The 23,683-nt window shown below is 41.0% G+C and overlaps 1 pseudogene; it reads right to left on the bottom strand.

The window, feature by feature from the left end:
• The window catches only part of LOC132827239 (uncharacterized), a 42,814-nt pseudogene that overhangs the window by 10,926 nt on the left and 8,205 nt on the right, over positions 1-23,683 (bottom strand).

Here is a 23,683-nt window from a genome sequence, read left to right as displayed (position 1 = left end):
AGACCAATCCTTGTTTTTCGGTGTCTGATGCTAAAAAGCAATCGTCCACCACCAATCTCTGCCTTCGACCCTCAAGCTAGTTTTGCATTCAAATGGCTAGTTCTCTCTGCATTCTATATGACCTAACTTGTTAATCAGTGTACCATGAGGAACACCTTACTGAAATCCAAACAGATCATGTCCACCACTCGGCCGTCAACAATGTTTGTTACCTATTCAAAAAACTCGATCAAGTTCGTGAGACATGATTTCCTATGCACAAAGCCATATTGACTATCCCTAATCAGTCCTTGCCTTTCCAAATGCATGTAAATCCTGCCCCTCAGGATTTCCTCCAACATCTTGCCCACCACTGTCCCTCAGGATTCCCTCCAACAACTTGCCCACCACCGATTTCAGTAGGAACGCTTTTCCTTACTGCCTTTCTTAAACAGTGGCACCATGTTAGCCAACTTCCAGTTTTCTGGCACCTCACCTGTGACTATCGATGAAGCAAATATCTCAGCAGGGGACCCAGCAATCACTTCACTAGCTTCCTACAGAGTTCTAGGGTATGCCTGATCAGGTCCTGGAGATTTGTCTACTTTTATGCATTTTAAAACATCCAACACCTCTTTCTCGTAAAATGGACATTTCTCAAGATATCATCATCTGTTGCCCCACATTCTGTATCTTTTCTGTAGTAAACACTGATGCAAAATACTCGTTTAGTAACAACCTCATCTCTTTTGGGTCCACACAAAGGCTGTCTTGCTTTGAACCACCATATTCACTTTCTAGTTACCATTTTATCCCTAATACCTTTGAACATCTGCTCCCAGTCAAGGTTTGAAAGTTCGATCCCAATATCACCAAAATTGGCGTTCCTCCAATTTAGAACTTCAACTCTTTGATCCAGTCCATGCTTTTCCATTGTTATTTGAAAACTAATAGAAATATGGTCGTTGGCCCCAAAGTGCTCCACATCGGACACCTCAGTCACCTGCCCTGCCTTATTTCCCAAGAGTATGTCAGGTTTTGTAGTTTCTCTACTAGGTACATCCACATACTGAATCAAAACATTTTCTTGTACACATTTAATAAATTGTTCTCCATCTAAACGCTAAACACTGTGGCAGTCCCAGTCTATATCTGGAAAGTTAAAATCGCCTACCATAACCACCCTATTGTTCGAACTGGTAAGTGATATCTCCTTACAAATTTGTTTCTCAATGTTTTGCTGACTCCTGGGAGGAGGGGGGGGGGTGGAGTCTATAATATAATCCAAATAATGCGACTATTCCTTTCATATTTCTCAGTTCCACCGAAATTCTATCCCTTAACAAAAATATTATCACTCGTCCTCTCTTGCCCCCCTTTCTATCATTGCTATAGCATTTGTATTCTGGAACATTTAGCTGCCAGCCCTGTCCATCCCTGAGCCACGTCTCTGTAATTGCTATGATATCCTAGTCCCATGTTCTTAACCTTTCCCTGAGTTCATCTGTCTCCCCGGTTAGGCTTCTCTCATTGAAATAAATGCAGTTTAATTAATCTGTCATACTTTGCTCTCTGCTTTGTTGCTGCCTGCCCTGACTGTTTGACTCACTCCTTTTCCCAACTGTCCCAATCTGAAATTGACGTCTTTCCTCACTATTTTCCTGCCCCACCCTACCCCCAACTTACTGGTTTACATTCTCCAGAGCAGCTCTACCAACTCTCCCTGCCAGTATACATTTCTCCCCTGGCAATTCGGATGCAATACATTCTTCTTCAAGTCACTTCTGTCCAGAAGAAATTCCAGTGTTCCAAAAATGTGAACCCTTCTTCCCTGCACCACTTCCTCAGCCATGAATTCGTCTGCTCTACCATCCTATTCTTACCCTCACTTGCTCATAGAACCAGGAGTCATCCAGATATTACTACACTCGAGGACATCCTTTTTAAATTCCTGCCAAACTTTCTACGTTCTCCCTTCAAAATCTCATTCTTTTCCCTTCCTAAGTCGTTAGTTCCAATGTGTATAGCGACCACCTGCTGGTCCCTGTCCAGGTTGAGAACGTTCTGTACCCTCTCTGAGATATCCTTGATCATGACAACCGCGAGGTAACACACTCTGATTTTTCACAGCTGACCGCAGAGACATCTGTCTGTGCCTCTGACTAGCCAACCCCCTACCATAATCGATTGCTTGGAACCCGACGTATCCTTCATTAAATTAGAGCCATTCTCAGGACCAGAAACTTAGCTGTTCGTGTTACATTCCACTGAGAGTCCATCACCTCCCCGCCCCCCCCCCCCCCCCCCCCCCCCGCCCTCCTGCATTTTCCAAAACAGCATACTTGTTTGAGATGTAGATCACCCCTATTCGTGGTACTCGGAACTGGACACAATGCTAGTTGAGCATGAAGTTCTGTTTTTTGAAAATTCGCTGTGACACCTTTACGTTGTACTTTGTGCATCTGTCTATGGAGCCCTTGTTATTAATATTTTTGTTTTACAGTCATAGAGATGTGCAGCATGGAAACAGACCCTTCGGTCAAAGTCGGAAAGATGTCCTGAGTGAATCTAATCCCCTTTGTCGACACTTGAACAATATCCCTCGAAACCCTTCCTATTCAAATACCCATCCAGATGTGCTTAAAATGGTATAATTGTCCCAGCCTCCACCATTTCCTCTGCCAGCTGTTTTGGTACACGCACCACACTCTACATGACAAAATTGCCAATTAGGTCCCTTTTAAATCTTTCCCTTCTCACCCCAAACCTATGCCTTGTAGTTTAATAATTACTTTCCCCCACTGCTCTTCTGCCTTCAACGAGTTGCCTACATGCTCCACCAGGTAGCTCAGCTTCTCCATGGGCCTTCTTTCTTTTTGCTACTAGAGTACCCCAGTTGACATTTTTCCCTCAATTTACACTTGCCACGTGTTTGCCAATTACACCATCTCCAGCATCTGCAGACCTCACTTTTTACTCAAAGGAAGAGGAGCCATGCAATATCTAATCCTGAGGAATATGGGGGCTTTTAAAGGATCATTAATCATACTATCATGTTTTGTTTATTTATGAAAAATGGCAAAGGACAAAAGGCAAGAATTGTCAGTGTCAATTTCAGTGAGGTGAAAGGGGATGTAACCAGTGGGGAAAGACGCTATCCTGGACCACTCCATCTCCATTTATGATGACCAACTTGACACTGACATTTTTTTTACAAACCCACTGACTCCCACAGCTACTTGGATTACACTTCTTCCCACCTTACGTCCTGCAAAAATGCCATCCAGTATTCCCAATTCCTCTGCCTCTGCCGCATCTGCTCACAGGAGGACCAGTTCCACCACAGAACACACCAGATGGCCTCCTTTAGAGACCGCATGGTTGAAGATGTCCTCCAAGGCATCTCATCCGCATCCCCCAACTCTGCCCTCACACCCCGCCTCTCCAACTGTAACAAGGACAGCACCCCCTGGTTTTCACCTTTCACCTTACCAATCTTTGCATAAACTGCATCATCCGCTGAAATTTCCGTCACCTCCAAATGACTCCAACACCAGAGGCATATTTCCCTCACCCACTCCTTTTCACGTTATGCAAAAAACTACCCGGTTAGGTTCACGCGCCCCAACCAACCCACCCTTCTGCCCTGGCTCTTTCCCCTGCCACAGCAGGAATTGCAAACTGTGCCCACACCTCGTCCCTCACTTCCAGCCAAAGCCCCAAAGGAACCTTCCACATTCATCAAAATTTCGCCTGCACATCCACCAATGTCATTTATTGTATCAGTTTCTCCTGACACAATCTCCCCTACATTGGGGAGACTGGTTGCCTCCTCACAGAGTGCTTTAGCGAACATCTCCGTGACGTCCGTACCAATCAACCACAGCTCCCTGTGGGCTAACATTTCAATACCCCCTCCCACTCTGCCAGGGATATGCCAAGTCCTGGGCCACCTCAGCCACCACTCTTTCACCACCTGACACCTGGAGGAAGAATGCCATATCTACCACCTCGGAATACTTCAACCACAGGGCATCAATGTGGATCAGTTTCCTCATTTCCCCTCCCTCTACCTTAACCCAGTTCCAAATTTCCAGCTCAGCACTGTCCTCATGATCTGTCCTACCTGCCAAACTCCCTTCCCACCTGTCCGTTGCACCCTCCCCTCTAACCTATCACATTCATCCCCACCTCCATCCACCCATTGTACCCTTTGCTACCTTCCCCCACCCTTCTCCCTGACCTATCACCTCCATCCCCACCACAATTTACCTATTGCACTCTTTGCTACTTTCTCCCCAGCTCCAGCACTACCCCCCTGCCCCCATCTCTCCACCTTGGAGGCTTCTTGCCTTCATTCCAGCTGAACGGCTTTTCCCCAAAACGTTGATTTTCCTGCTCCTCAGATGCTGTCTGACTTGCTGTGCTTTTCCAGCACCACTCTAATCTAGTATATGCATGTTGCTTACTGGCGTTTATTGACTATTCCTCATTGCCTTTGAGAAGGTAGTGGTGTGTTGACATCTTGAACACCTGCAGTCCAAGTATGAATTACACCTGCAATGTGTTGGCAGGAAAATTTCAGGCTTTCAACTTAGTAACAGTGAAACAAAAGTAAAACATTACTAGGTCAGGATGGTGGGTGGTTCAGGGGGAAGGTTTCATTTGTTGATGTGTTGGTGTGCCTGCTATCTTTCTGTTTCTAGAGCAAGTGGTTGTCGGTTTGGAAGATACTATCCAAAAGTAACTGTGCTTCAATCATACAGGGAGTGCATATTTGAGGATATGGTGGCAGTTGAGTAGGTTGTTTTGCTTTGGTTGGTGTTGACCTGCTTGTGTGATGCTGGAGCTTGTCGTGGACAAAATGTAGAGAATCACGAGGAGATGCAGAGAGTTCTTCAAGGAGTAGGTCTTTTATTTGCAAACAAAAAATCATGACACTCAGAAAACAAATTCTTGAATGCCCCCAAATCCTTAAGGTCTTTGGCTCTTTACAACATTTTTGATTTTTTTTTAGCTTATCAGCATGTCTAACTGTGTTAGTTAGAATTACCTCACTCCAACTACACAGTAAACCAACGTTACTCTACTTCTGCCACTATGGTTTTTCCTACATTCTACTTAATATTAGTTTAATGTCATAATTAGATATTTTACTGCTACCTCTGTAACAATGGTCTTCCATCCCAGATCCTATTTAATATTGTTCTAATGTCAGGATTAGATATTTTACTGTCAAGGGTCTCAAGCAGACTGACTCGACTAACTATTAATTAAATATTTACTGCCATGTCCTAAATAAATATTGTCACGACCTGTCTCAAGCTGCCGTGATGACATTTAGCAGGCGAGGCAGACTTTACAAATTGTTGTTATCTCATCCCGCCATAATGACCTTTCAGCCTCAACCGTACTCTACTAATTGGTGGAGGAGCATTCCACTATCCTTATCCCACCCTGCCACAGTAGTCCTTTGACTGGTTAGCATTCCACAGACCCCTTGCAACTGATCGCCAGTGGTCTTCATACTTTAATCCTTCCCAAGCTTTCATGCTCTTCATTTTCCAATAGCTGAAACTCTCCAGGCAAAGGGACAGCTTTCCCCCACACTCGTGATTTGTGTCTTGTAGATAACAAACATGCTTTGGGTAGTTGGGTGATGAGTCACTGGATGCAGGATTCATAGCATCGTTGAAGCCACAGTATTAACGTCATTAATCCAGTTCAATTTCTGTTCAAAGAAAGTCTATGCGATGTTAATAGTGAGTGATACAATAGTGGCAATACCATTGAATGTCAAGGTGCGATTTTTAGACTCCCTCCTTCTGGAAATCATCATTGCTTAGACTTTGCAGGGCACGAATGTTACTCACCATTGTCAACTATTTTCTGAAATAACCTAATTTCTTGAAATCTATCATATACTTTTCACAATTCCAAATACCTCAGCGTTTTCTCGCACCTGTAAATGTTCAATTTTGCCCCCATGTTCAGGCCAATGAAAAGGATCAACCGATGCAATGATCCTACTAACGACCTCTCGGCCATCCTTACGTCCAACCAATCCCCAAGAGTCTCTCTCTTCTTACTTAACTAACTTTGATTAAACAAATTTCCATTCCATGAGCGTTAGGTTTGTGAAAAAATCTCTTGTGTGAGTCTCTTCATGGAACGTCATTTTGAATTTCATGAGCACCACACAACACTATATAAACTAGTAAACAAAAACAACAAAGTTAGTTTACCAGATCTACTAAAAGATCACCGCTTGTCCTGCTTAATTAATCTAAAACTATTCAAGTAACTGTGACTATCATGCTGCTTTAGTGTTTCAACAACCTTCTGACATCTTGGTCAATGTTATTTCAACGTTCTCTTCGTTTGTAACTGATCAGGGACGATGAACTATAGAAAGGTAATACGAGTTGGGGATTCTTGAGAAATGGGAGTTAACAGGCACCTGATCAAGGAGCACTGCTCCGAAAGCTTGTGAATTCAAATAAACGTGTTGGACAATAATCTGGTATCTAGTTACTTCTGACCTTGTCAGAATAATAAGGCAGTAGTGTCAAGGGATTTTAACTAATCACATAATGACCGGAACAGTTTTAGTGTGCAAAATTAGAAATGTGATTTTTACAACTCCAGTTCGTGATTTCCGGCATCCGCAGTGATCTTCTGTGCTAATATTCTTTCCAATGCCTTCAGCACAATTGTATAAAGTTATCTGATCCAGCAGTTTGAACAGGCTTGAGAACCCAAATCCTCACAAAATAATCTTTGCTGTACATTTTCCAGAATCAGTCCCCAGAGTAATGCTTAATATAAATTCAAATTCTTCACTCATGAATATGATGAGCCATGTGTCAGGAGTAAGTTTTACATCCTAACTGTAGGTTAGTGTTCCATTTAATCCAAAATTAGTTTACCAATGCATGTCAGCAGGAATATTCTATATTCAGAGAGTATTCTGTACAGTTAGGGAAAATGCACGTTTTAGATCAGGTCGGGAGTATTTGAAAGTGGCAGGGAATGAAGGTCACGTACATTTTCAGATAAATCGAAGTATTTTTGTTGGAATTATAGCCGAGTTTTCAGCCAACATGCCGGATTTAAATTGCTTCACTGTGATTTAAAATGCAACAATTTTAGTTTGTTATTTCCATAAAGAAAAACATTTTGCAAAGAAAATGTGCCCCTTGCACAGAATAATGCAGTAGCAGTTGACACATAAAGATCCCGTAGCAATTGCGTCAGCATTGATAATTTCAGGAGTGCCTTCTTGGGTTCTGAACTTAGTTGCAAATAGTTGATTTCTGGGAATTATTTGGTATTTCTTACTGAAAACATCGATGACCATTCTACAAGAATCAAATGGGCATTGGGAACTTCGGACTTTGCAACATTTACTCTGGTAACCAGCGAGCATATATTTATCTTCCAAGTGTAAATAAATTGATTAATAAAATTGGTTTCAACAGCAATCATTTGCTGGTCTTAATAGAATCATTTTAAAAACATATTCACTTTATATCAGTTAAAATGATTGCTAAAATTGAAATATTATTCGAGCAAACGTTCTCATCAGTGTAAGAGGCCAATTGTATTGGCATTAAATCTAATGCCGTAATTAATCAATACAGAAAGGATTTTAGGGACAATATCTTTACCCGGAGGGAGAAATTAAAATGCAGCATTAGCTTCCACAGATAGATTAAAAGGGGATGCAGAATACAGGTCATTTAAGTCTTCAACCAAACATCATGTCAAATACAGCAAGCTAAGAATAGAGATGAAAAGTGTAGTAAGGCAGGCAAGGAGTGGATATGAGAACAGAATGGCATTTGATATAAAATGCACCCCAAGAATCACTCTACCCCATGCAAATAATAATTGACATAAATAATTGAAAATAGGAACAGGTGTAAGTTCTTCAAAACTGCCCTACCATTCAATCTGATCAGGCTTATCAACCATCTTAGCACCATATTCTCACTTCTTCTCCATGCAGTCAGATCCCTTTAAGAACTATCAACTTCCCAAAGAGCGAGATTTATCTCCTCTTGACATCATTTAATTAATAGACTTCAACTGCTTTCTGTGGGAGAGAATTCAACAGGCTCATCATTCTCTAGATGAAGGAATTTATTTAGTCCTCCATTCTAAATAACCTTTTCCATGTCCAAAAGCTGTACCCCATGGTACTGGACTCCCCAGATATCGAGAACATCTTTTCTGTGTTCAATTTTTATTCCTGTTAGAAATTTATACATTTGGATGAGATCCTCCCTCATTTCTCCCACTTCCAGTCAATATCGTCCTAACTGATTCATTCTGTTCAAACAGCAGTTCTGCTGTCTCAGGACTCCGTCTGGCAAACCTTTATCCACTCGTCCAATAGTCAGTAATCCTTCCTCAGATAAGGAGAAAAAACTGTCCACATTACTCCAGTTATGGTCTTACCAAGGCCCTGTACACTGGCAATAAATCGTCCATGCTCCTGTACTCCAAACCTGTTGCTATGAAGGCCAACTTCTATTTGCCTTCTTCACTACCTGCCCCATCTGCATTCTTCTTTTCAGCGAATGTTTACAAAAGCGTCCAAGTCTTGTACACCTTCCTCCTTTTACAGTCTGTAGCCGATTAGGTAATAGTTTGCCTTTCTGTTTTTGTTACAAAAGTGAATAGCCTCACATTTATCCACAACGAACGTTACCTGCCATGCATTTTGCTACAGACACAATTTGTTCAAGTTGTTTCGAAGCATCTTGGCAACCTCCTGACAGTTGATCCTCCCACACAAATTTGTGTCATCTGTGAACCTCTGGAGATTACCTTCATTTCTCTGTTTTAAATCATGCTTAAATTGCGGATAGAGCTGGAGAATTGGCACTGATCCCTATGGTGCGCTTGTAGTTTCTGCTTGCCACTCAGGAAATAGCCGACTTATTCCTCTTTGCTTTATGCCTGCTGACCAGCTCCCCATCCACGTCAGTACATTAACCCAATCCCAAGTACATTCGCTTTATAAGTTTATCTTTTCTGTGGAATCTTATCAAAATATTACTGAAAGTTCAATATCAGTTGCCTACCTCCAAACCAAATCAACATTACTAGTTACATTCTCAAAAACCCCCAAAAGATTTGTGAGGCCTGGTTTCCCTTTCGTAAATTCACGTTTACTCTTTCTGGTACTTCACCTACTTTCCAAGTCCTCTGGTGTTAAATATTTGATATGCACTCTAGAAATGTTCCCATCCCCAATGCTAGGCCATTCAGTTTATAAACCTGTTCCTTTCTACCTCTTTTTAAATAGTAGAGTTAATTTACCTATCCTCGATTCCAGTGGAATTTTCCTCGCCATCAGAAAAGATGACAGGATGTAACATGTTACGTTATGAATGTATTTTAATCAAACTGTTTAGCCATTTTATGAAACACTCCGGGGCCTTTTGAACTTGAGTCGGGAACTTCTGACCCAGAGGTTGTGACACTGCCACTGTGTCAGAATACATCATCAGAGGCGCAGAATACAATTAAAATAGTTAAACCATACCTTGTTTCTGTGTTTGCCATGGAAAACAAATATCAATAAATGCAGAGACGACATTGCTGCTAAGATAATTAGTGTGGAGAACTAAAGAATCTGAAAAGTTAACCCTGCTTTCTCTCCACAGATCTGTTGGACGTGCTGAGTTTCATCAGCATTCTTTTGTTTCAGATTTTCAGCATCCACAGTTCTTTGTTTTATGTGTATGTAATGATGTGCATTCTGTCGAGCACTGAAAATTAATCATCATTCTATCCCAGCAACGTCATTCGGCTTCATTAACAGGGAAACACCAGCACGAACATTGTGAAGTGAAAAATATTTAAATCATTTATTGCAATATCTCCTCTTTTTAAGTATTTTGCTTCACAGTGAGTCACTCTTATGGGATGACCCCTAACGTAATAGAATTTAAGTCAGAATTAATATACAGAACATCTGTAACACTAAATCTGATTCAATTTTCACATGTTGATGAAAAAGAAATGCTGACTCAATGCCTGGAGCTGAAAATGGTGTCATTTTGGAAGCGTGACTGAATCCATCCTAAAAGGCATGTTTGCCAGTCTTATGTTGAGTTTATTTTCGCAAGTGTAACCTTGGACCAGCCCTTAACTGTGAGAGATGCTCTCTGCTGTTTAATTAAGACTGATCAACAGTGGCACCAGCTGACAGCGAGAAAGGACTGATTCATTTTCATTTAAAATTAACATGAGAAATAAGAATGAATAGAAGTGGGCAATCAAAACCTCGAGACTGGTCCACGTTTGAACATGATAATGATATTCTTTGACTCAATTCGATTTTCATTCCTATCCCAAATCTCATGAATCCTTCTGGATACAAAACTTCTGCTTTGAATGTACGTGAAGTTCTAAATATTCCTATCACTGTTGGGTAAACATCCAAAGATTCAAAGCTGTCGGATGAATAACTATATCATCATACCTATTATGCATGACTAGGTTCCGTCCTTGTTTTTCTAGATCCAGCTGTCACCTAAGGCAGCATCATGCCATCTACCTTTCAAGCAGCTTGAGAATTTTACGTACTTCGATGCGATCATCTCTCATTATTATAATGCTAGGAAGCAGGGCCATTTTATTCCATTTCTACATCACCCTTCTTTCAAGGAGAATACGTATTTCGAATCTTCATCTTAGTTCCTGTAAATCATGTGTGTCTTTCCATAAGCAATGAGACCACAACTGTAAATGCTGTACTTCAGAAGTGGTCTCATGTTTATCTGATTAAATTCTTGGCTACTACTACAACAATGGAGAGTGGCTTGTGGGCTGCAAAAACTGTTGATGTATTAACAGTTTTTTTCAAAAGAGGACAGAATAATTGTGATTGAAAATGCCTCTCAAGCTTTGCATCCACCTGCATTTAAAATTAGATCAACACGTATTGTTGGCAGTGAATACAGTGCAACCATATTCTGGTGTATTGACAGTTTTTCACTGTTAATAATTGCACAGAAACAATAGCATGGAAATAGGCAGTTTGTTTTCGCTGGTCAATCAAAGCATATTTGATCCTGAGTTCTCATTTTTTATTTCATCTATATTTCTTCACGTGTTCTTATACAATAGCTATATCAAATGAACTTTTGAAAAGGTCCTATAATTAGTTATCTTTGATGACCTAACAGCAACTTAAAAGTATATTTTTTTTAATGGTTTGCATCCGATTTGAGGTAGACATTCTGTGCCTGACATTCATTGAACATTTGAAATACTTAAATAGGTTACTCCTCCATTTTAAAACGGAAGGATAAAACAAAAACGTCTTTGCAATACTTTGATATAAACATTCATCTAACTTAATAGTCTTTCAAAATCTTTGCGCACAATTTAGTACTCAAAATAAAAGTATAATCAAGACAAATTTGTGCTCTATCCTTTCACAAGTAAAAACATGTTGTTGCCGAATTCTGAAGGTGTAATTCCAGATATTGTCTGATTAAGTTTCTGTGTTGGGGATGTAGTATTCCTACATACTTTTTTCCAATCATCTTGTGATCAACACCAGCAATGCATTCACACTATTTTCATTCGTACACCTTATTTCAGCGTTTTTGTTTCATGGACAATTATATCAATTCATGAGTGCACAGCTCCTCATGACACAACATTAAGTAAATGTTTAGTTTACATTACTCTCAGGTTCAAAATGGATAAGTCATGTTTTTTTTCCATTGAACTCCGTCTTCTATATTTTTTATATTTAGTCTACTGATAGGATATCCATCAAAGAGTCAGGCAACTTTCAATTACTCTTAGAGCAGCAAACTTGTACACACAAGTCTGCACTCCTTATTTGGAGTCACTCACATTCACATAAATGTATTATAGCGGAATTAAGTCAACAACAGAGGCATGAGGGAGCAGGTGGGTAGAATAGATTGGGAGAGGAACCTAGCAGGAAAGACATTGGAACAGCAATGGCAGGAGTTTCTGGGAGTAATTCAGGAAACACAGCAGAAATTCACCCCGAGGGAAAAGAAGCATGCTACAACGAGAATGAGGCAACCATGGCTGACTAGGGATGACATGGATAGCATGAAAGCAAAAGGGAGAGGACATAACGCGGGGAAGGGCAGTGGGAAAGCCAATGATTGGGAAGATTACAAAGGTCAGCAAGAGGGCAGCAAAACAAAAGGAGAGAGAAGATTATATACAAGGGTAACCTAACCAGTAATATAAGGGAAGATTGTCAGAGTTTCCTTAAACATATAAAGGGCAAAGGAGAGGCAAAAGAGGACATTGGACCGCTAGAAAATGACGCTGGAGAGATATTGTGGGGAACAAGGAAATGACAAAGTAACTGAACAATTACTTTGTGGCAGTCTCCACGGTGTAAGACGCTAGTAATATTCTAAAAATTCAAGCGACTGAGCGGGCAGAGCTGAGGAGAAGGTGCTAGAAAAACTGAATGGCCTGAAGATGGATAAACCATCTGGACCAGGTGGACAGAATTCTAGGGGAGATAACTGAAGAGATAATGGTGGTGTGATTGATGATATTTCAGGGATCACTAGAATCCGTGCGAGTCCCAGAAAACTGGAAAATCATTAAGGTGATATCCCTGTCTAAAGGAGAGTAAGGAAAATTAAAGACTAATTAGTCTAACAATGGTTTTGGGTAGCATGAGATTTCTGAATATTTGGAAATATGTGGCAAAATACGGCAACGTCAACATGGTTTCATCAAAGGAAGGTCATGCCTGACAAATCGTTGAGGAAGTAATGAAGAAATTAGCCCAATGAAAGCCAATGGATGGCATCTACCTGGACCTCAAGAAATCCTTTGACAAGGTGCTGCACAGGAGACTACTGAGTAAGATAAGGGCTCATGATATTAAATGCATGGAAGCTTGGCCGTCTGGCAGGAAGCAGAGAGTGGGGTGAAATGGCTCTTTCTCAGGATGACAGCCAGTGACAATGCATGTTCTACAAGTCTCAGTGTTGGGATCACAACTTGTCACTTTATACATTAATAATCTAGATAAAGCAACTGAGAACGTTCTGGTTAAGTTTTCAGATTATGCAAAGATAGATAGAGGGAAAGGTAACATTAAGGAGGTGGGAAGGGCGCAGATGTATTTAGATAGGTTAGGAGAGTGGGCAAAGAAATGGCAAATGCAGTACAACGTGGGAAAGTGTGAGGTAATGCACTTCGGTAAGAAGAATACAGGCGTGGACTATTTTCTAAATGGGGAGGAAATTCAGAAGTCTCAAGTGCAAAGAGACTTGGGAGTTCTAGTCCAGGATTCTCCCAAGGTAAAATTGCAGGTTGAGTCAGTAGTTCGGAAGGCAAATGCAATGATGGCATTTATTTTGAGACAACTTGAATATAAAAGCAGGATGTACTTCGTAGGCTCTACAAGACGCATGTTTTGGAGCCAAATCTCAGGAAGGATCTATTCCTCTGGAGTTCATTCAGAGAAGCTTCATGATAATTGTCCCAGGAATGAAAAGCTTAGAATATGGGAAACATTTGAGGTTTCTGATTTTATACTCAATGGAGTCTAGAAGGATGAAGAGAGGACTAATCGAGACATAAAGAATACTGAATGGCCTAGACAGAGTAGATGTTGAGAAGATGTTTCCATTGGTAGGAAAGACTAGAACCCAAGGGTACAGCCATGGAGTAAAGGGAAGACCATTTAGAACTGTGATAAGGATAAACGTCTTCAGCCAGACATTGGCGAATCTGTGGAATTTATCGCCACAGAAGTCTGTGGAGGCCAAATTATTAAATATATTTAAGACTGAGATAGATAGGTTCTTGATTGTTAAGGGGATCAAGGGTTACAGGGAGAAAGCGGGGGAATGGGGTTGAGAAACCTATCAACCACGACTGAATCGTGGAGCAGGCTCACTGGGTTGAATGGGCTAATTTCTGCTCATAAGACTTCTGGTCTTATGGTCGAAAGGAATGAAGTGCGAATGCTGAAAATCTGAGACAAACTAAAGCAGAAATTGCCTGAGAAGCACAGAAAGACTGATAGATCTCTGGAGACAAAACAGGGCTAACGTTTCAAGTCCTATAATCCTTCTTCAGCACTGGAATCGAAATGGAACAAAAACAGAAATTGCTGGAAAAACACAGCAGATCTGGCAGCATCCGTGAGAAGAAATCAGAGTTAGCATTCCTAATGAAATGCTTTTGCCCAAAATGTCGATTTTCCTGCTCCTTGGATGCTGCCTGACCTGTTGTGCTTTTCTAGCATCACACTAATCCAGACTCTGATCTCCAGCATCTGCAGTTCTTACTTTCGCCTGTTATCGAGAATACCCTGGCACATTGCACAGGACTGTCCTAAAGCATTTGAGGTACCAGAATCAAATACATCTTTTGGTGCCAGAGTGTCAAAAGATAATATGTCACTAAAAGAAAATATTTTCCAACAAATAACCGATTACATCTACCTTAGATATTAATATCCCCGATCTAACTTTAATTTGCAAATAGTAAGTTTATATCTGCACTGTTAAAATCTATCTGCCAATCAATATCGATAAAACAATCTGCTCATTATAATGTGGTTGTTTAGTGATCCTTACTGTGTTCAACTGGCCTGCCGCGTTCTTACTTTACAGCGAAGTCTGCTCTTCTGAAGTACTTTTTGTGAACTCGCTGAGAAATGTGTTGTCTCTAGCTGGCAAGCATTTATTGGCCTTTCCTAGTTGCCCGTGACAAGGTGGTGGTGAACGGCCTTTTGAACTACTGCAGTTCTCGTGCTATGTCTCGTGACATACTTAGGGAGGGAGATTCAGGATATTAACCCAGTGGCAATCAAGGAACGGCGGTATATTTCCAGGTCAGGATTGTGAGTGTCTTGGAGTGGATCTTACATGTGCTGGTATTCCCTTGCTGTTCTTGTCTTTATTAGTAGCATTGGTGGAGGGTTTCGAAGTGAATGCACATGGAGCCTTGGTGACTATCTACAGTACATCTTGTAGATGGTATGCATTGCTGCTCAGGAGTCATTTATTAACTTTGATTGCATTGATTGTCCTAAGGTCATGTTTCAGACTACATCAATGTTCACTGTTACTTTAATTTTTTTTCATTACACAAAATTATTCTCATGATTATGAAGATTAAATACAGCCCGTTGTAAAAGCCACACATCAAGAATATTTCTTTCTTTCAATACATAAAAAACAAACGACAGGCAAAAGTAGACATTGGGCCACTTCAAACTGATGCTGGAAGGCTAGTGATGGGAGATAAGGAAATAGCTGGAGAACTTAATAAGTACTTTGCATCAGTTTTTACAGTGGAAGACATGAGTAATATCCCAACAATTAAAGGTAGTCAGGGGGCTGAATTGAGTATGGTTGCCATTACAAAAGTGATAGTGCTAGAAAAGCTAAAAGGTCTTACAATTGACAAATCTCCTGGCCCCGATGGGCTACATCCTAGAGTTGTGAGGGAGATGGCTGAGGAAATAGCAGAGGCATTGGTTGAGATCTTTCAAAAGTCACTGGAGTCAGGGAAAGTCCCGGATGATTGGAAGACCGTTGTTGTAACCCCATTGTTCAAGAAAGGATCAAGACAAAAGATAGAAAATTATAGGCCAATTAGCCTAACCTCGGTTGTTGGTAAAATTCTAGAATCCATCGTTATGGATGAGGTTTCTAAATTCTCTGAAGAGCAGAGTCGGATTAGAACAAGTCAACATGGATTCAGAAAGGGTAGGATGTGCCTGACAAACCTGTTAGAATTCTTTGAAGAGGTGAAAAATAGGTTAGACCAGGGAAACCCAGTGGATGTGGTCTATCTAGACTTTCAAAAAGCCTTTGATAAGGTGCCACACTGGAGGCTGCTGAGTAAGGTGAGGGCCCATGGTGTTCGAGGTGAGCTACTGGCATGGATCGAGGATTGTTCCAGCTATACTAGAACAGCGTACCCTGGGATGGGGTCCGTATTATTTTTTTAAAAACATACTATTGTCGAAATATTCTCAAAGCCAATTGACTTTCCTATATCCTGTTCTTTCAGCCAAACAGTAAAATAGCGGCGGAGTGGGAATCTCCAGCCGGAGCTCTCCCGCTCCACATACTCTTTTTTCATTTTTTCTCCCTCTGTTCTCCCTTCTCTCAGTCTTGGTTACTCGGCCTCCCACTCCCTGCTTCCAAAGCAGGGGCAGCTGAGACTCCAGCGGAAGGAACGGGAATGCCTGCGACCAGCAGGCAGAATGGGGACGCTAGTGATCAGCGGCTCAGTGCCGAGTGGAGATAACGGCCCAGTGTGGAGCCTGTCAGCAGCCAGCAGTCAAACCACTTGGAGGCCCCCTGCATTGGACTGCTGCGGAGAGCCTTCGAAGGGCAACTGTGATGTTTATCTTTCTAACATTTTCTCTTGCTTTTTTTCTGGCCTATTATCACACTGTACAGCTGTAATGTAACTGTTTTCTTCTCTAATCTGTAACTGGGGATTGTAACTATGTATCTTTGTACCTGACAGGGCGTTGTAAGTGACCACTTATAAACTTTTCAGTTAACCCTTTGGGGACATGTGACAGTGATCGATTATTTGATCTCACACAGAGTAAATAAAATTGACGGATGACTATCATATGTGACGCTAAGAACTTCAGAATGAGACTGAGATTGACTGTCAAGTACATGCTTTTGATGAGAGATGCATTGCCATAATAATTTACACTGATCATCAGGCTAAAGGTGGGGCTATTTATGATCTGACATCCTCCAGTTAGTTGTTTAGCTGTCGAAAATCATTCAGGGCTAGATATGTTTGGATTTCAGAGCTTCGATTTGCTCAGTTAGTTGGGATATTGTTTAGTTATGTCAATCACGTGTTTCCTACAATACGTGGCATGAACGCCGTCTTGTGCAGTGGTTTGGTTACGTTGACACCTTTTCTTTAGGTATGCAAGGTGCTAGCTTTGGCTCTGTTGAATTCTGGATTATGTGAGAGTTGATCTCCTGACTTGATATTGTTCGGAGAAAAGGAGATATGCTGGGTCAAACTGCTAAAAATCACATTACAGATTCTGATTGAATATAATTCTGCTGCTTCTCATGGTCCATACAGACACACAGATGCTCAGTCCTGAGTTAGTGATCAAAACTAATACCATTTCCCCACATTTGTTGGATCATATAGCAGGGTAAATGGTATCCTTAGCATAAAGAGTGGCATCGATTTCACAAGGACTGCGTCTCTTATAAAAGTTGTTGTGGACAGATATGTCAGTTAAAGGTAAAGTGTTGACGATGGGATCTATACGTGTTTCTCCCTTAGTTCCCTGACCGCCTGCAACAGACCTAGTCTACCAGTTATATCGTTTAGGACTTGGCCAGCTCAAGCAACAGTGGCGCCACAGATCCACTTCTGGTTAGTAATATTAAAGCAGCCCAGCATGAATCCGTTCTGTGCCTTTGCCACATTCAATTCATCATTTAAATGAAGTCAAAATGGGGGCTACTTGATTCATGGTGGGGATAGATGAGAAAGGTTACAAGAGAATTAACAGGAGATAGCCTTGCACATCGTTCTCATGATGTTATGAGATTTCATGGAATTAGAACTAACTGTTAAAGACTTAAACAACTGTTCATGTTGTTAAGAGAAACTCCCTCTTGACTGCATACTATGTGGTACCATCACCTCAGCTGCAATTATTGGTAGGACATGACATACCAGAAAATGGTAGTATCCAGGATGTTATCTGCTTAGTATGATCCATGAGACTGACCTGGCCAGGATGTTGTTTTACCGAAATACTTCAGATCTCTTACATTTGGCACGAGCCTCCACTCAATGAAGATTGCAGTACGACATGGCAGGAGCAAATCACAATACCTCAAAATGAGGTGTCAACCCAATGATACTCCAAGTCAGGACTAATTGATTGACAAACAGCATAAGCTGCAAGTGATAGACAGAGCTACGTGATCTCACAATTAACGGTTCAGGTGTAAGCTGTGCACTGTTGCCACATCCAGTTGTCCATAATAGTAGATAATTAAATAACTCATTGAGGTGGAGACTCCACTAACATCCCATCCTCACTGATTGAACAGTCCAACAAATTAGTGCAATTCATTATGCTGAAGCATTCGTAACAACCTTCATCTGAGAGTGCTGAGTGGGTGATCTATCTCGGCCTTCTTTAGAGGTCACAGAATCACAGATGTCAGATTTCAGCCAATTTGATTCATTCCACATGATATCATGAAACTGATGGAGACACTGGGTACTGCAATGTCAATGGCCCTGAGATGATTCAGGCAATTGTGCTGAAGACTTGTACTCCAAAACTTGTAGTGCCTTTAGTCAACATATTACAGTACAGCTACAAGAGTAGCTTTTACTCAGCAATGTGGACAATTGCCCAGGTAAGTCCTCTACATAAAAATCAGGATGAATGCTACCCTGGTCAATTCCCATTTCATCAGTTTCCTATTAATCATCAGTGAAATGATGGAATGTGTCACCAACAGTGCTATCAGGCAGCACTTGCTTAGCAGTAAGCTGCTCACAAACACGCCCTGTTTAACTGCCAGACTAACTCAGCTCCTGACCTCATTACAACTTTGGTTCAAATATGGACAAGAAGCCAAATTTCAGAATTGAGGTGAGAATGACAGCTATTAACATCAAGGCTGCATTTCATTGAGTTTGCTGCCAATGAGCTGTAGCAAAACTGGAGTTAATCGTGTTAACCCTCTCAAAAAGTAGCCCAGACCCTAACTTTGCGAGTTGGTTTATGCAGGTGTAACACGGATATCCAGGAGTGTTGCAATTGGTACAACCACCTATTTTTAAACAAAACCAAATTTTTAAACAAAACTGAACATCTCGCAGTTCGTGTGTCGGCTAAACTGCTCAACTGATGATGCTATTTCCACTACCCTCCATTCGGCCTTCACTCACGTGGTGAAGAATAACAGGTACATCAGGCTACTATTCAGAGACTTCTGCATCATTCTTCAGCACCTGATTGGAAAGCTGTGTCTGCTGCACCTAAATACCTCCCTTTGTAACTGGATCCTGGACTTTCTTATTGGGAGACCACAGTCGGACCGGATTGGGAACAGCATCTCCAATGTCATCACACTGAGCACGGGGCCCACCAGGGCTGCGGGCTCAGTCTACTGCTGTTCACCCTGCTGACACAAGATTGTGCAATGATGCACAGGTCGAATCACATCATGAAGTTCGCTGATGATGTCACTGTGGATGGTCTCATCAGCATAAATGCTGAGTCAGCAAACAGAGGAGGTGCAGCCACTAATGGACTGGTGCACAGCCAGCAACTACATTCTCTGAAATACGAAAGAAATGGTTGTTGACAGGAGTGCACGCCGAAATTACTCTCTGCTGGACATCGATGACTCTCCCGTGGAGATCATGAAGAGCACCAAATTCCTTGGTGTACATCTGGCGGAGAATCTCACGTGGACTCTCAACAGCAGCTCCACATCCAAAAAATCCCAGCAGCGTCTTTGCTTTCTATACAGGCTGAGGAAAGCCCAGCTCCCAAATCCCCATCCTCATTAAATTCTGCAGAGACTTCATTGAGAGACCCTTGAACTACTGCATCACTGCCTGATTCGGGAATTGCACCATCTCAAATCATAAGACTCTACTACAGATAGTGAGGACAGCTGAGAAGATCATTGGGATCTCTCTTCCCTCCATTGCAGACATTTACATCATATGCTGCATGCAGAAGGCTAAGAGCATTGTGGAAGACCTTATACACTCCTCTTCCAAACTTTTCCCTCTCCTGCCGTCTGACAGAAAATACCAGAGCATTCAGTCTCTCACAGCCAGACTGTGCAGCAGTTTCTTCCCCAAAGCCATCAGGCTCCTTAACATGGTATAATCAGACTCTTTCCATCTGAAATTCTTCGCACGACTTCGAACTGCTGCAAGAAAAATATCTATATTTATCATTCTACTATTACACTGTGAATTACGTGTTTTGCACTTCTTATGCACTTTATGCCACGTACGAATTGTGCTGTCCATGTAGCTGCCCCGTTTTTACTGTATCAGTTATACATGGTAGAAATGACAAATAAAAAATAAACAATTCTAAGATTACCAAATGAAACCAAACAAAAGAGAAGATAACACTGACTAACATAACCTATCCAAAAATCCAGCAAATTATCCGAACTTAATGATGTTGTTCCCAATAATTGCAACTATCCCTAGAAACACGCCTTTGCACAAAAGGTAAAATCAAGTACAGGACCTTACAGAGGAGATGTCAGAGAGAGGAGGATCGGCTTGGACCTGCTTTTTTGGGTCCAACAGCTCTTCCAACTCTACTGCTTGCTAACCACCCTAACCAGAGCAAAGCTAAGATAGGATAACTGGCCATTCCCCTTTCATTGTACAGGTTTTTGTTTTGCAAAAACGTGAAAGCCTTTTGTCCTGAGGCAGCATTTGTTCGCTATAATCAAACTGACCATAAAACCCTTCAACCCTAAACGTTTTCAGAACCTGTGCTCTTACGATCTCTTAAAAAAAACATTGGCAACATTACCTTTTTAAAGGAGCACCATCATCATCACATCTCCCCCTTTAAAAAAATGGACCATCAATACCCGAAGATGGCTTAATTCTAAATCCCCTTAGTCCTAAACTGTTCGTACTCTATAGCATATGCATACATGTCATTGACTATAAACATGCAAACATGCACCGTTACATTCTGTTTCAATCTGTTTTACTCCTGCCATCAAACGCCTCTGTTTCTGTTTCAAGTCTTGAAAATGAATCAGCAATCATATTTTCTTGTCCTGCCATATGTGCAACTTTCAAATTGAATGGCTGTAACAACAAGCCCCATCTAAACAGTTTGGAAGTTTTGTCCTTAAATTTCTCCACAGACATCAATGGGTTCTGATCAGTCTCAGATTGTCTCAGATATGTTACTGATAACATAAACATCGGAATTTCATAACACCAGCACTAAGCTCAAATACTCCTTCTCAACTGTTGAATATTTCTGCTGATGAATGTTCAGTTTCCTGGAGACACAGCCAATAGATCTTTCCATCTTGTGGTCATCTCCTTGCAAGAGAACAGCATTGACACACACATCACTTGCATCAATAGCCACCTTGAATGGCTTTGTGTAATTCTGTGTGGATAATACTGCGGCAGTGGTTAACACAGCTTTCAAATGTGTCGACAGGCCTCTGTCAGTCTGTTGGCAATTGGAACTTCTTGTCTTTCCTTAGCAATTCAGTGAATGGAGCAGGTAAAAACTTGGCATAAATGTTCGATAAAATCCATTCAATGCCAGGAATTGTACGACTGTTTTTATTGTTGATGGCATGGGAAACGCCCCAATTACCATTGTTTTGGCATACCAGGGAGCCATTTATCCATGTCCAATAACACCATACAGGAAGGTGACTTTTGCTTGGCAAATTCACTTTTAGCCAGGTTTATCACCAAGCCTGCCTTCCAAAGTGCATCAAAAAATGATGATAAATGTTGCAATTGTTTCTTCCATGTGTGATTAAAAATCACCAGGTCATCAACATGTAGGGTAATCCAACAGTAACCTTATTGGTTAGTCTCCGAAATATGTCTGGCACATCTTTTCACGCCAAATGGCATGACTTTAAACTGATACAATCCATTCAGCGTTATGAAAACCAAACTTGCCTTCACTTTTTCAAACAAAGGTGCCTGCCAGTATCCTTTGAGTAAGTGCAATTTAGTTGCTTGTCCTACCTTTTCAACACAGTCTTCCAAACGTGGAATTTTACAGACATCAGCTTGTGTAACTTCATTCATTTTGCAATAGTCCACACAGAACCGTTAGGTTCCATCTGGGTTCAGCATCATTGCTATGGGTGAAATCCAGTCACTGTAAATCACATTGATTATGTTGTCTTGGAGCATGCGTTCCTTTTGAACCTGTGCTAACTTTAAAGAATATGTCTATCAGGATGATGCTTAATCGGGACAGCATCTCCTATATCTATATCATGCATAATTAGGTTAGTGTATCCCAGCTTATTTCCACATGCCTCCTCATGTGATAGTAAAATCTCTTTTAGGTAATTCCGATTTTCCTGTGGAAGGTAACTCAATAATTTATCCCAATTTTTGACAACTTCTTCATTGTCAAATTTGAGGAATGTACTATTCAGAATCCTTTGAAGTTGTTTTTGCTCTCCGTGTTGTAACCAATAACAATTTCTTTTGGCTTTCCTTCCCTGCCAAAATACCTTTTGAGCACAATCACATGGTACACTCTCTGAGAGTTCGTTCCGCCCGGAGTCCTTATGAAGTAGCTCATGTCACTGACTTCCCTTTGACTTGATAAGATCAATTAAATTTTGCTTGTAAAGGTTCACCTATCACTGGAAGCAACATTAACACCTCATTCACAATAACAAAATTGTGAGTTTTTGTTTTCTGTCTGCTTTCTGTTTCATTGTATGCTGTGATTCTTTTAAATGCTGTCAAGCCAACTCCCCCACTCCACTTAATCATTCCTAAAATTTGAAACGCAGCCCAAATATGTGGTCTCTGAATTCTAGCGTACCAATTTCTCGATTTTGATCGATTTTGGTGGTCTTCTTACTTCATGCCCAAAAACTGAATTTCATTGATTTTTTTCATGCGTCTCTGTTCACAAAAGGTACCAACGAAATTCCCTTATCCCAATTATCTGGATAGTCCTGACTATAACCCTCAACATGGCATTTAGTGTCTGATGCCATCTTTCTAGCACTGCCTGCTACTCTGGTTTGTGCATAGCAGATTTGAATTTTTTTTTCCTCAGCTGTCCATAATTTCCTTGAATAATTTTGATGTAGGTTTAACCGTTGCTTTGATTGTATCTCTGTTGGAAGTCCTTATCTCATGAAAGTTTTTAATTAATTCCTCTACAATCCTTTTAGCTGTGATATTGTAGAATGGAACAGCCCTTGGAATTCTAGTGAATCCATCCATTATTGTGAACAAATGCTGGATCCCACGTTTTGTTTTAGGTAGGTAATCAATTAAGACTCTTGTAAAAAGTTCCTCAAATTCAGGAATAGATATTAAGTGCACGTGTTTTATTATTGCCTGTGGTTTTCCAATTACCTGCCATGTATGACATATCTGACAAAATTCAACTATACCATTGTTCAGTCCAGGCCAGTAAAAATGCGTTTGCATTGTAGCTTGAGCTTTGCTCACTCGTAAATGGCCCTCTAGTGTTAGCTCGTGCACAACTTGCGACACCTCTGTTCTATAACCCACTGGCAATACAACTTGATGAACGTCTGCCCATTTCCCATCTGCCTGAAGACGTGATGGTCTGCATTTCCTAATTAAGACATCATTTTTAAGAGCATGACATTCAGGGATACATTCAGATTATTTTTCTGTGTGTGACATTTGATGCAATTGCTTTAAATTTTCATCTTTCTGCTGTAACTCAGTAAATTTATCTGAGCTAAAGATACCTGGTGTGTCACTTACCTGCTCCTGGTTTGTCAACACGATCTGATCAAACAGGTTGTCTGTTAATTCCACTTCAAGGTTACCAAATGAAACGCAAACAGAAGAGAACAGAATCCTGAATAATTTAACACACTGGAAAACCCAGCAGATAAGCCCAACTTATTGCTGTTGCTTCAAACATTTG

Source organism: Hemiscyllium ocellatum, chromosome 24 (assembly GCF_020745735.1).
Source record: "Hemiscyllium ocellatum isolate sHemOce1 chromosome 24, sHemOce1.pat.X.cur, whole genome shotgun sequence".
NCBI classification, from domain to species: Eukaryota; Metazoa; Chordata; class Chondrichthyes; order Orectolobiformes; family Hemiscylliidae; genus Hemiscyllium; species Hemiscyllium ocellatum.
The sequence above is the reverse complement of the archived record's forward strand: the minus strand, read 5'-3'. Positions and strand labels throughout refer to the sequence as shown.